At 40.4% G+C, this 14,625-nt stretch overlaps 1 protein-coding gene across 6 annotated transcripts in view; it reads left to right on the top strand.

The window, feature by feature from the left end:
• si:ch211-186j3.6 (neural-cadherin) overlaps positions 1-14,625 on the top strand; it is a 146,035-nt gene that overhangs the window by 14,908 nt on the left and 116,502 nt on the right. Inside the window, exon 1 of one of the 6 annotated variants that reach the window (XM_081706392.1) lies at positions 12,970-13,015. The exons of 3 other annotated variants lie outside the window; for them this stretch is intronic. The gene's annotated coding sequence lies outside the window, so the exon portion shown is untranslated. Of the gene's footprint in view, positions 1-12,969; positions 13,016-14,625 lie in introns of those variants that run through there. 2 more of the 6 variants (XM_081706394.1, XM_081706393.1) reach the window with 2 other exon arrangements.

The following is a 14,625-nucleotide window of genomic DNA, read 5'->3' as shown; positions in this document are numbered from 1 at the left end:
ATATTCTAAATTATTTACCATATAGTAAAAAAGGAAAATACCAACAATACAATTGAAATAAATAATACCAGCAAACATGGCTAAGATAGCTAGTTAACTTGCTGGATTAGGTTCATTAAGTTACTTTCCCTCAGGCAGCTGTTCTCTTTTAAACTTGCATGCTATCTTAATCAAGGTAGGCTAGCTAGCTAACATGATGCAGTATGTTTTCTTTAGCATGTTCGCAACCCATGAACTACAGATAGCTAACGTTAGCTAAATTCAAAGGATAAGGTTGGATTAAGTTTAAATTATATGTCAGTAGATTGTGTAGTTTGCTTTTACCGAAAAACGTCTGGATCAGCATAATGGTTACTTGCCTAGCTAGGTTATCTTATTATCTTAACGTTGATGGCTAGCTACAGCGGGGTGCAGAGGGGCAGTGTCAGTGCAGATGTATGCACTAATTAGTTAGCTAGCTAAATACAGCTACAGTATCCAATTCTAGGTTACTAACGTTAGCTAATTAAAAGACAGATTGAAAGCGAGTGTTGTTTTTCCCAAACTCAAAAAAAAAAAAAAAGTAGGCTATCATGATAGCTGGATCAGTGATAAAGAATTACTGAAAATATGGTGTTATTCTGTTATTTTCACATGTGAAGTTGTTCCTTTGACATGAGACAATTTGACACAAGGACCTTTGGACATGCTAACATGCCTCACCAGCTACAGTGGTCCTGTTGGTTGTAAAAAAAAAAAAAAAAAGTAGATCGGAATGCTTAGACACCAGCTATAAATTAGGTTTTTAGCCATTCATTGAAATGGGAATTAGGACCAAATTTGATTTAATTATTTTGTGTGTTTAAGTAATTTATTTTAATTAAGTTAAAATGTTAGAATATATCTTGTGGTTCAAACATATATTTATAACATAATAATAAAACAACAGAAGTTAAGATGATTTCTGTTGCCTGTATAGGGTGGCCAAAAATAACTTCTTACTTCAATATGTAAAACCAGAAGAGATATTTATGGCTGGGACTTTTTGTTCTATTAAAAAATTAGGATGATTAATCTTGGTAACAAAATAAATTGCAGTCAGGTGGGGAGTCGACATAGGCAGACAATTTTTATCAATTCTTTGCCCTCCTGTGTTTTTTTTTTTTTTTTGGGGGGGGGGGGGGGGTTGAGAGGTTTTTTGAGATCATCTTTTACTGCACTTGATTTTTAAAGCCATGTAATGAATTTCTGGTATTTTGATATATTGTTAAGGTCTGTATTTTATATGCACAGGTTTGTTTAATTGATGAAGGAAGATTGTAAAATAATGGATTGTTTACAGTATAAACTTGATTCTTACAGGAAAAAGGTACATTTACAGAGTATTTCATATATAAATGAGGGCTATATACACAATATCTACTATTCTTTAACTGAAAATTCTGTTTAATGGTTGAAGGAATCAGAGAGCCCCCTGTCTGCCCATAGCCATATCTGTATTAAATAAAAGCCACAAGTCACTTAGCTGGCCAGATAGCAAATAAATACAATAAAAACATGAAATCATAAAAAATGAAAATTAGGCTTAACCGCAGATTTGCCATTTGATTTATTGTTAATCTTTAATTACCCAGAACCCAGAACAATACATTTAATACAAACTCGTATAAAGTTATGTTTAACCAGAATAATCCTTTGGATATATGGTATTTTATTAAAATAAGCTGTCATTTAGCAGCATTATTAATCACAGACAAAACAAACAAAACTGGTACAGGAACACGCACAATAAAACATGAAACACAATCATAACATGAAAACTCCACCCATGTGACTTGAATTTCCAACTTAAGGTATCAGAAACAACATTTTATTTAACTGACAATTTGCCAAATAGCAAGCTATCTGTAACGGTGAGCAGTAAGGAGGCGGACGCAAGTGCGGAGAAGAGCGAGACTTATCCAAAATCAGAGTCATTGGAGTAGTCCAGGGTCATATTACCAACATGAAGAGCACAGGGATACATTATAAACAAACAAAAATACACGGAAGCAGACAGGGGAAACAGGCTATAACAGATATGAGAAAAAACTTGGGGCTAAGAAACACGAAGGCTAGGACGCACAGAATACAAAGTTATGGGGATTACAAACAGGCTTTCAAAAACATTCAGACATTTAAGCCAATCAAACACAATGAACAGCCCAAAACTTAGGGCATCAGACATGGTTTACATAAACTTAACAAGGTAGAAATGAGGGACAGGTGTGAGTAATCAAATGGGTGGAGAAACCGAAACTACGGCATGTAACTAAAATACACAAGACAGGGAAAACATGGAACATGGAAGCTGGGAGGGACTAACCGTGACACTATCTAATGTAACTAATGATAAACATTAAAGTGCAACATTGTGTTTTAGTTAGATATCAGTATATAATTTGGTAACTTAACATAATATGCCCATTTATGTGGTTAGCATTGCAAAAAGCCACTTGTAAGATGGATTGACTTTATCTTTTACCTTTTACAAAAAAGGTCAATTCTTTAATAATTATTTTGTTATATAGGCTACAATTAATCACTTGCAATTTTCTTGCTTCTCAAACACATCTGCCAAGCAAGGGGTCACTCAGGGGCTTTGCCAAAACAGAGGTTTGGTATATAGGGCTGCAACTGGATGCCTCTCGGTCTCAGGCTGGCAGCGGATCACTTCTGCCCGAGACCTTTGTGTTTTTTTCTTTGCGCAGGATAATTAGCAGTTCAGTAGCTGCTATAGCCAGAGCCTGGAAAAGGAGCAATTAAAAGGCAGCTGATGAACATGTCCATGCCATGAGTCCTCATTAGCATCGTGCTGTCTCTTAGTTAGCACCTCACGTCCTTTGTGTTCTGGACATCTTGATGGCTGTGATCCGTGAGGGGAGGCTTTTGTTCCATGTAATCAAACAAATCAAAAGAAAGTTGTGAGAGTGCGTGCTTGTGGGTTCTTGTGCGAGAGAGAAACATACAGAGACAGCGAGAGTGAGTGCAGGTAAGTGGTGTTTGTGTTTACTTCTATAGTAAGCTAGTTTGGAATTTTAATGAAGATATTTGTTCACTTATTCATTTGTTTATTTATCCATTGGGCTATTTCAACTTTGATCTCATGTCAGGGGTCATGTGTTTGTGTCTCCACATCGTGGTCTGTGTGGCCTGTGCATGGACTTTTAAATAACTCCATGTGCACGTGTCAGGATATGAATGGCGGGTTATCTTTAGCCTCCTCCCCCACCCCCACCCCGTGTCTTTGTCTCGTCTGTTTTCTTACCATCAGTTAATTCTGCCTGCCACACTGGGAGAATGCTTAATGATTAAGATGTGTGCAGCCTTCACACATGCCCTATGGGTCGGCCCGACAAGTGTGTTAGCCTCTGCTGCTAATTAGCATCCCCGATGGACATGCATGTCAGGTGGTGTGAAAGAGGACAAATTGAGCCTCCTTGTAGTGGTGGATGGAAATATCACATGCATCTCACATGCATGCATCTCTCCAACACCTCCCATCCTCTCTCCACCACGGGCCCGTAGCTCCAGTGATGGGTGGCCTGTTAAGGGTGGATTGGCCAGACCCCTCCCCACCAACCAGCAGTCTTCTTCATCTGCACACATGCACCTATGGGACTATTGTCCTCAAAGCCTTTAATCAACACATCTACGTACCACCATTTTCCCCGTTTGCCCTCACCCATTAATAGGCTTTTGTATGGCTGACTTGTTGGTTATAGAGTGTCACACAGCACCCTGGCAACAGAGCCATTCACCAAAGTGAATAAGTTCAAACTGGAATATCTGTCGGCCGCTTTGATCTCTGAGGGTGTGTGTCCACTCCCCCGTCCCCCTTCCAGAAAAGTTTACATGAGGTTATCAAGAATACAGAAGATGTTTATGTACCTTCACACTGGTATGAACATTTGTTCACAGTACACCACAGTCTTTTAGTCTCTGAAGAAGAATTTAAGAATTAAAGACTAAATGTGGGAATGAGACTTCTATTAGCAAGTCAGCTTCTTTCCTCAATTTTTATTTATTTATTTATTTATTTTTTTTTTTGCAGTTTGTGCACATATGTAAGAAACATTTTGTGCATTCAACCCACTGGATGTGTGGGTGTGTGAGTAAAAATGACAAGACTACTACTTCAGCTGCACAAATTCCCTTAATTGCTTTTGTCACAGGTAGGTCCAAAGAATGTTCTTAAGACGCCACCGATGACCAAACTCCTGCTATTGTCTAACACACTGTGTGATAATCTGATATTCTTCTTTTTGCTTCCTTAAATAACCTTTGATGTATATCCAGTTGTTTTTCCCCTCCATTTGAAACTCACTGTGTTATGTGTAGAGTGACTAAATTGGATTAAATTGGAGGGACTACTGCAGTTGCTTATCATCTGTGAAGGAGTGTGGGACTCTTTGAAAGAAACCTCTATCAAAGATGAAACGTTACATGGCATTTCCGCCCCTCAGCGTGGGACACAGGTGCTCCAGGCCCTATCAGAAATTCATGACACTGACAACATAGTTTTTCCAGTCCCTGTTGGAAATGAGAGCTGTTTTACTGTGTTAATTTATTCATAGCTCCCATGGAACTTGGTGGCTGTGATTGTTCCTCCTCTAACTCCATTAAAAGGAGAAAGGGTTGCAGCATCTTTCCAGTGGGAGCTAAATTGTTGAAAGCACAGAAGATTTGCTTACAATAAACACTCTGCTGAGAAGTGTACCGTGTTCTCAGTAGAAGGTGAGCAGGTGGCTCGTAGTTCGCACCCTGAACATGGCAGCAATTTGCACTTGGCCCATGTGGAGTCAGAGGTGGTGGATCCTCTGAGCTGGTAGGCTGCTGCTTGGTTTGAGCCCTGGCTGGTTTCCAATTGCTGCTGGAAGATGTATCCCATTCTCTCTGCACCGGAGCATTCAGATGTATTGCTGGGCTACCAAATGGAGACGATGGAAGCTGTTCATCCTGGCTTACATCATGCTAAACTATGTATTATATGGTACTGAGTGCATTTCACATATGTAATGTATTTCAGCCTTCTGCTGATGCGCTCAGCCACCCATTTAAGTTCTATGCACTATTTATGTGGTGTTTGGCAGTCACCATAAATATTATCAGGGAATGCAGATACAACCCAAGAACTGTGCATTCATGTCCTTGATCAATGCATTGCATTGCCTGCATTCCACTGGTGCCTATATGTCACAAAAGGGCATTCAAATGTTGAAAGGTGAATGTATTTTCTTACATTCTTGGCCCATAGAAAGTGTCATTTTTAAACTTCTGACTAGGTCACTACCGTTGTACTAATTTCTTAAATTTCCATGTTCTTATCTTTTGTACATTTATTTGGTTTGTTTATCTATACACACACTGCATAATACATGAATTCATTAACATACTGTAACACACACACATATGCATGGTCCTCACATCGTGCTTATACAGCATAGACTGAGTTCTGTTTGGCCATGGGTTACAGGTAATGAAGAATTATGCTCATTGTAGCTTCTGAAGCCTCGATTAGGGCTCTGATCTTTGCCTTTAATGAAACCATTCATCAGGGGCACTCAGCTGAACATACCTCAGGTCTCTCTGTGTGTGTGTGTGTGTGTGTGTGTGTGTGTGTGTGTGTGTGTGTGTGTGTGTGTGTGTGTGTGTGGCTGTACGCCGGCCATGCCACCAAATATTAAGCTAGAGTGTTGAGCGTCTTAGGGGGTCATCGATCGGCTGCTGACAGCTTAACAGCATGCGAATGCTTGCATGGTCTTCTTAAAGGGCCGGAGGCACACACACCTCATATGGATTCCTCTCCAGGGAGCCTTCAGGATGAAGCCTGTTACTCCAACATATTAATGTAACATTGAAATAGCTTAGGCATATGTGTGTGCGTACTTGTGAGCATATGTGTGTATGTGTTTATGTGTGCATGGGTACGTAGGTAGCTCATATGTATGTAGGTGTGCTGCGTGTGCTGGCGTATACTGGCATGTTGGGTCGGGGTAATCTGCCTCATTTGGTTTGAGGTGTAAGAACAGTTGCCTCAGGATCTATCTTAAGCCTCTATTTATTTCTGATACTACTTCTGGTACTCACACTCGCATTGTTCCCCCTTCTGAACTTGTTTCCTACCTGACTCCACATGTCAGGATTCCTTTTCCAGACCAAGCCTTTTGCACAAACTCCCTGTCCCATCGCCACATCCGTGTTCATGTAGTGTGTGCGTGCATGTGTGCATATTTGCACGCCTGCAGGCGGTTGTGTGGGTGTGCGTGCAGGCGTGCGTGCGTTGTGTTTTACAACGTGAGGCTGATAAGGCAGATTGATTGTTTGATAGGGAGCACGCCTTGAAGGTGCTGTGCTCACACTCTTATTAATAGGTCGCTCAAGTTTGTGTGTGTGCGCGCGTGTGTGTGTGTGAGAGAGGCAGGGGAGGCTGAGTAATGAGCTGGGAAGCCAGTGCGGTCAGCCGCCTGCATGTAGTAGCGGACTCTCTCTCTCCCTCGCCAGCTTTAAGTACATTGAGAACTGCTTGATTACACATGCACATGCTTACTCACATGCGCGTATGCACAGTACCTCAGTGACAACCAACGGCTCGGAGCAGGGGATCAGACGGACCTCATATGCCTCAAAGTCCGATGTTGGGAGTGTGGAGTGAGACATCTGTGGAATTAGAGAAAGAAACAGTGAGAGAGAGCAAGAGAAAGAGCACATAGGGTACATCAGCGAATGCGCGAGAGATCTGGTCGTATCCACGGAACATTATTAGTGAGCACCGGTGGTGGGAGGTAGGTTGGACGAGCCAAGCTTGGTGGGGGGGGAGTTCAGGACTAGAGGTGACAGAGGGTTGTACAGGCATGCTGGATACAAGGGCATAACTGGTAGGGCATCGCAGCAGGGACCAACCACACTGACAACAACTGCTCCCATAAGCACACTGGTGCAGAAGAGAGGCATGTTTAGCACATGGAGCATGGTAAAAAGGACATCATCTGCATGAAGGATCAACCCAGCTCTTCAACCAAGCATTGCTTAAGCTCTAATATACCATACACAGCCTAATCTTCAGAAACTCCTGAAGATTTGGGTTGGGGGAGTTAGTTCTGGCCTAGAGTGAAAGTCTGTAAACTTTCTCTTGGATTCTGCAGATACCCCAAATCAAGGTTTCTGCCACAAATTTGTGTGCACACTATTATAAACTGGGGAGCAACCTCAGGCAGAATTTTGCTTCCTGAAGCTAGGGCTGGTGTTTTCCTTAAAGACACAGTGGGAACATTTGAAGCAGAAATTGATAGTAGCTACCTGGTTCCCTTAATCACTGAATTAATACTGTTCAGTTAGAAATAGATACCCTGCAGTGTGAAAGTACTTGGACAATGGCTTAATTACTGTTCTGTACACTTGCATATTGGACTTGAAATAACAAAACTTTATGCTTGTTTTAAGGGGACTAAAAGACATTTACTAAATAAACATTTTCTAAAATAACATATTCTTCTAAATTACAAAATTATAAATCAACATATTTTTCTAAATTACATTTTCTAAATTAACAAGTTTAATTCTTGGTTAAAAACTTCTTTAAATCAATGAGTACCTGAAGTCTGTGATACCTAGACATCACCATGTCTTCAGTGGTGAAGCCCAGACAGGTGTGTCATGGAGCCAGTTTCAGCTCCTGCTTGTTTTGGTGTTTTTTTTTTCCCCAGTAGTCTTGTCTTCAATAAGAGGAATGTACTGTATGCTCAGTATGGTGAGTATGTTGGCTAGTCAGTCATTTTTGGCTCTGAACTGTATTAGTAGTAGCTGTGTGTTTTGGGTTAGAGCATCACTACAAGGTGAAGCATTGTCTGCTGAATTGCTTTTGGATGGAACTAAGTGACCCAAATGCTTCTCTACATTTAAATGTCATCCTTTCATAACCCAGGTATTCCATGCATGCCAATAAGAAATTACAGCACACCCATATGTGCAGCACTCCATGTGATTGTATCAGTGTGAGAAGAGGAAGAAGCAGGAAGTGATGTGAGTGAGAATGTGTTCAAGTCTGTGTGTGTCTGTGTGAGTGTGTGTGTGTGTGTGTGTGTGTGTGTGTGTGTGTGTGTTTATCTGTCTGTCTGCGCAAAAGATGCTTACAGGCAAAGGCAGTGGTGGCTAGCTGCAGAGAGGTGTGGATATCTGCAGTGGCAACAGTAATCAGCTAAATGTGATTTCTGCCCACACTCAGCCAACCACAGCTGTAGCCTGTTACTGTGTGCAATTGAATTGGGCAAAACCAATAAAAGTAAAAATAAAGATAGTGAGAGCAAGAGATAGTGTGTGTGGGGTTTTTTTTGGGGGGGGGGGGGGTGTAAGAAGAGCACACTCAAGTAAAAAAAAGTCACATATCACGCTGTTAAACAGAAGAGCCAAAGCATGTTTATGGGTTTATTTAGAAACATTTCACTTGCACAATATAAAATGGTTGTGTGACAGAAAGTTGAGAATGTGGCATAAAACACTAAGGATGAGAGAGAGAGAGAGAGGGAGAGAGAGAGAGAGAGAGAGAGACACCGAGACCCTCTCTTGTTCTTAGGTCTGCACTCCCTGTGACTCACACAGTTAGCTTCTTGCTTCACACCCAGTTTGCAGACCCAGGAATAGCAGCATTCCATGCCTCTCAGGACAGGCATCACACATCCCCCCTCTCTCTCTCTCTCTCTCTCTCTCTCTCTCTCTCTCTCTCTCTCTCTCTCTCTCTCACACACACACACACAGAGCTACTATTGGGCTGTCTGTCTGTCTGCTTCTATAGCCTTCTCCACACCCCCACTCATGCTCTTTCTCTCCGTCTCGCTCTCTGTCTCTCTCCTGCTGAGATGTTTCTTTGGGCAGTCCTGTCTCTCACCTTGGGCATTCACCTTAGAATATTCAAAAAATAATAAAGTATTATACCTTTTCTTCCATTCATTCATTAATAAGATTAAAATTAATTTCTGTCTCTAATTTTATTATCTAAAGAGATCGTATCTAAAACAAAACACATGTAATGCCCTGATCTAAAATTCTGAGTATTTTTATGTAGATAATGCAATATTTATTTTTAAATATTTAAAATATCATGACTTGTGTGTGATCAAATATTTTGTCCAATTTCAAGGACCTGTAAGTAATTGATTGCTTCGTTGTTTCATGGCCAGTGATTTATTGTTGTGACTTTCTTTCAGGCATTATTAGTTCATGCACAACAGAACTAAAAATATCTAGAGTTGATTCTAAAGTGGACTCTAGATATAACATTTGCTTCTGGAGTCTGTTGTGGGTGCCTCCCAACATGAAGATTAAATAACTGCCAGCATCAGTAAAGCCGCTTACCTTGAAGCTCAGTATTCATAATAAATCAGCCTGAGACCACTAAAATAGGTGTGTCCAAATTAACTTTTTGACATGTTGTTAAGAAGCAAGAATGCACTTATGAGCTTAGCAATTGCAAACCACCTAGACCAGGAAGTCCTTAAGCAGTGGATGATAGGTATACCTTCTGTCATGGATAAAAAACTACCAAGGGCCAATCACCTGTATTGTATGTCCTTGTTGGGATGTTCCTTGGTTTGTGACCAGTCAGAAAGGGTGATGTACGTTCTGTGTCCATCTGAAGGAACATGTCACTCACATAAGTTAAAGTTTAGGATTAACTGGTCAGGTTTCAGGAACCTTTTATTGGATGACAGACGAATTACCACACTTCCCTTAAAAATGGAACTGATCTAAAATATACTGACCTGGGCAACCACTACTATCAGTTTGTCAGGCAACTTGTTTTGTAATGTAAGATTAAAACTGAACTGTACCACAATGATCTAAAAATATTACAACAAGATTGCTGGTGCACCCGAATAAAGATACTGTAACTTTTGATCTTACGTAACATTCTAACATTACATAAGCATATTTATATATATATAAACAAAAAGTTTTAAAAGGCAATGTTTCACTACCTTGAAGTTAGCCTGGCAGTCAATCTTTTAAATAGCATTTTATTGATTGGAAGCCAACAGGGAATGAATGCTTCCTAGAGCTTTGTACCAACTGCATGCTCAAAACTTACAACTTCAACCAAGTACTCTCTTATTGACTTGCTTATGTGCTTCCTGACTGTGTATGAAGTGTATGACAATGAACAAAAGTATAGCTGGAATTTACTTTTCTCCATTTGTATAACTAGCGTATGTCAAGCATCCACATGTACGTTTAATATTTGGAAGAAATAACTGGTACATGGATCATTATTTGTTGTATCTTTTTATAATTTACTCATCTATTAGCTTACTTGCCGCTGTCAGCATTTTTGGTCTTTTAAAGCAATTGGTCATTTCTGCACATGAACCCCCAGTTGAGAGTGAGCATGAGATTTGTGCCCCCAGGTGGTGGGGCATGCAGACACATGCCAATCAAACTTGTATGCCTATGGTGTCCATAACGTTTTTTAATTTTTTACATTTTTTTTATTTCACATTCATGGCACATTTCCAGTAGTATTAATTTGTAGTAATAGTAATTTGATTTGTGCTTTATAGGAAGATAAATTATATCTGTACACTATTGTAAGCATATGGTAATAAAATCCAAAATTCCTTGTACTGGATACTATTGTTTTATCCTACATTTTTATTAGGATAAGTTTTCCTGTTTAATTATTTTTACAGAATCTTAATTAATAGACAGTGTTGGTCTGTAGAGTTTATGGTGCCTGACCAAGCCTTTTGCAGTAATAAGTTGGCATATTCATGCTAGCTCAACTGGACCCTTGTAGCGATTTGACTCTGCCAGAATTAGCATTATGTCTTGTATTAGTCATAGGTTCAACAATTCACAGACAGTTTGAACCATTTCTCCAGCACACGCTTAGCCCCAGGACATGGCTGAGTTACTTAACTGTACTGTCTTTAACCATATGTGTGTGTGCGTGTGTGTGTGTGTGTTGCTCATCTGGCAAGGAGGCAGATGAGCTCCATTTGCAGCCTGTCGGCTTCGTCCTGGCCAGCCACTGGACACAGGCAGAGCACTTACTGTGTGTGAGTTATTACCAATGACTGGCAGTGGAACTCAATCAATGAGCCATTCCACCAGAGCAGCTTGCAGAAGAAAGCATAGAGAAGGAGAGTCAGAGAATATGGATCAGAGGCAGCACACAGGACGAGAGCAAAATCAGCGTAGAGCTGGGGGGGTGGGGGGTGAAGAGTCCTCTGTGGGCCGTGGATACAGTCTTGCAATTTCTTGATGATCACTGAAATCATAGAAGAAAAGGCATTACAGTGCTATGTCCTACTTCTTTGTGTGTGTGTGTGTGTGTGTGTGTGTGTGTGTGTGTGTGTGTGTGTGTGTGTGTGTGTGTGCATGCTGTAGTGACATGCTGCAGGTGCAGGCATGGCTTATTATGGTGATGAAATTCATTTTTAACCCATATTTTTAGCTGTGGCTCATGTAGATGTCAGGGGTCATGGATATATACTGTAGCTTGCCTGCGAGTATTTTGGGATCATTTTGGAATCATTTTATATTTTGGATTATAAAAGCATTGTAAAATGTGTTACTTTTAATATTTATATATTTTATATATTTATTTGTTGTACAGGTTTTAGGTCAGTGTAATGCTTCATTAATTTGCTTTATTTTAATTAGTACTCTTCTTTATTAATGAATGCATAATGCTTCAGCATTCGAGTAAATGTGAATATATGAATATGATAGTTCATAAAAGAAGGTGTGTGCTATGATGGGATTACAGTTTTACAGTGCTTTTTATTTCAAGACAATGGTGTGTATCCAGCCGAGAGATTCACTGGATAGTATCGCTCTTTTTAAGTTCTGGTGTTCCGGTGTTCAAGGTGCCTTTGCTGCTGGCCGGTAAATAAGCCTCGAATTTGTCCCATTGAGCTGCAGGCCAGTGGAGCAACAGGTTTGGAATGGTATTGGCATGTCAGTGAATCAGTGACAATGGGGGCCTAAACTTGCCTAGCACACGCTTGCATAAACACCCCTCCTTCCCCCACGTGTGCCCTCTTCCAAGACAAAATGCTCCATCAGGCTGACATGTTTGCAGTTAAATGCCTTGCATTGATTGAGCCCCCGCTGTCTGTGTTCACCTCCGTTACCGGCAGGAGCTGCAGGGGAAAAGGCTGAGTTCGATCCCGTCCAGGGTGCATGCCAGCTGGGGTGCAGGTGAGGCAGACTATGGGTGAGGGAGAGTTGGGCCAGGGGATGTGGCTAAGAGGGTTAAGTGTGGGTGTGTTTCCTGATTGTATGATTGCTGCTCTAGATGGATTAGTTTTCCATGGCACACAAAAAGCTGACAGAATCAGTAGAAATCACTTGCAGCCAGACAGGCCACAGTAGAGCTAGAGAATCGCTGCAGCATTTTGTAACTGCTGGTGGCTTTAACTTTCTGAACCTTTCCACACCTTTCTGAAACACTTCCTGATTTGAGAGAAATCTCTGTTGATTCACAGCATTCATGTGATGGGAGTTTTAAATTAAGCATTAAGAAGTGTTTTTGTGGATGACAACAGTTGGCATTCACATTGATGACAAATCTAAATAATATCACTGATATTATAGTGTATGCTGTAGTGTCTACTATAGAATTAACATGTGCCTGTGTACCAGTTACTGGTGCTGTAAGCACTAACGAATTCTAAAACACTTCACTCATTAAGGTGTTAGTCAGTCTTTACTCTGCCACTAAATATAGGCTACAGTTCTTTAATCACTAACACATCAAGTGTAGCCATCATGTTTCAATCCCCCCCCCCCCCCCCCCCACACACACACATCAGCTGCTCTAGTCTTGTTGAAGGATGTGGTTCTGGGCCAGCTGCATGTTTTATTTAGCAGGTGCCAGCTAATAGGTGCAAGATCTAGGCAGCTTTAGTGTCACAAACATTTGGAGCAGAGTTCACTGTCAGAAAGCGAACATGATCAGAGTAGCTACAGCCTTGGGAATGGACATGACCTCTCAGTGGTGAGCTCGAGCCTTTTTTTCTTGTATGCCATTATCACAAAAAGTCTGGCATGTGCAGGCATGGAATGGTGACATGATATTGCTAATGTATAAGTGCATGTGAGGTGAAGTCCAAAAGACTCAGCATCTAGTTACCTATTATTATCTCTGGCAAATGTGTTATGTTTACATATGATAAAGATGCTTTTCCCTTCTGTTTGTTACTGTCTGCTTTTTTACTGTTGTATAGTTTTGTGCAGTTATATACTACACTCACCTATTTGTGTACCGCAACAATGTGCTTAGAACCCATGTTGCTTCTCCTAACCCGTTCCACTTGTTAACAAAGTTCATAAAAAGTTGATCGCATGAATGCAAATAGAGGCCTAAAGTGTTCAAAACTGGTTGTGATACACCTGTAATACACCTAAGGCAGACCCAGCTGCAGTGCAATAAGTAAGTGGACGCTCTGTCTATAAGCACTTAGCTCCAGATGCTAAGACTACATCACTGAGGCTCCTGTGAATAATGTCAGCTTTTGCTTTAAGGACATGTGCGTACATTTGCTTCTTGGATTTTTTTGTTCTGTTTTTCTTGCAGTTTGACCATGTCTGTTTCCAACAGACATGTTCTTGTAATTTTGCCTTCATATCATATAGTTCATGATCAGACCATTATAGATCCTCTTAGTTTCCTCACATTATTATACTAGGAGCAGAGGCAGAAACAGCAAGTTGAATGGAATCTTTACTATGTTTTATTGTAGATTAAACAGGCTTTAATAAAACAATATGTATAAAATTATATGGTTATGCTATGTGTTCAGCATAATAATAATAATTATCATCATCTTTAATCATATAGCACTTTAAATTTTGAGAAAATTTGTTAATAAGAAAAAATTAACACATTTTATATGATAAAGGATGTCAGTTCACTAAAACCTTTGTGCATGACCAGAATGTTCTTGTGAGTGTTTTTTTTTTGGGGGGGGGGGGGGGGGGGGTTTGTATTTCATCGAGTGGATGTAGGTGTTTATAGAGTTGGTCCTTGTATCTCTTGGATTCTAGGGGTGCAATAAGGCTTTGCAGGAGTGTGAGTGTACACGTATGAAAGTGACAGTGCTTTTATATGTGTGTGTGTAATTGTTTATATACCTATTTGGGGACCAGATGTCCCCACAAGTATAGGAATATCTGTATTTTGACCTTGTGGGGACCCGGAGGTACAAATGCATTTTTACAAACTGTAGTACTTTAATTTGAAAAACAGGGCCAAACAATTTTAGTCACTAAGGTTTGGGTTAGGGTTAGAGTTAGGTGTAACATTAATTAGCTATAGTAATCTTTGTCAATGGAAAATCCCTACAAGGACTGTAAAACAATAATGTGTGTGTGTGTGTGTGTGTGTGTGTGTTTGCTTTGCTGTAGTGGTTTAGAGAGGCTTTGTTATGTTGTGTGTGTGAGTTTTTTTGTGTGTGTATTTTCAAGGTTCAGAAAGGCTTTGTTGAAGTGCATGTGAATATATATACATATGTGAAAGGTGTGTGCATGTGTGTGTTTGTGTGCATTTGTGTATCTTTCCTGTAGAGGTTCAGAAAGGCTTTGTTGGAGGGCTTTGGATGGCTCTCA

This window comes from Electrophorus electricus, chromosome 23 (assembly GCF_041902795.1).
Source record: "Electrophorus electricus isolate QZ-2024a chromosome 23, ASM4190279v1, whole genome shotgun sequence".
Classification (NCBI taxonomy): domain Eukaryota; kingdom Metazoa; phylum Chordata; class Actinopteri; order Gymnotiformes; family Gymnotidae; genus Electrophorus; species Electrophorus electricus.
This window is presented reverse-complemented; position numbering and strand designations above follow the sequence as displayed.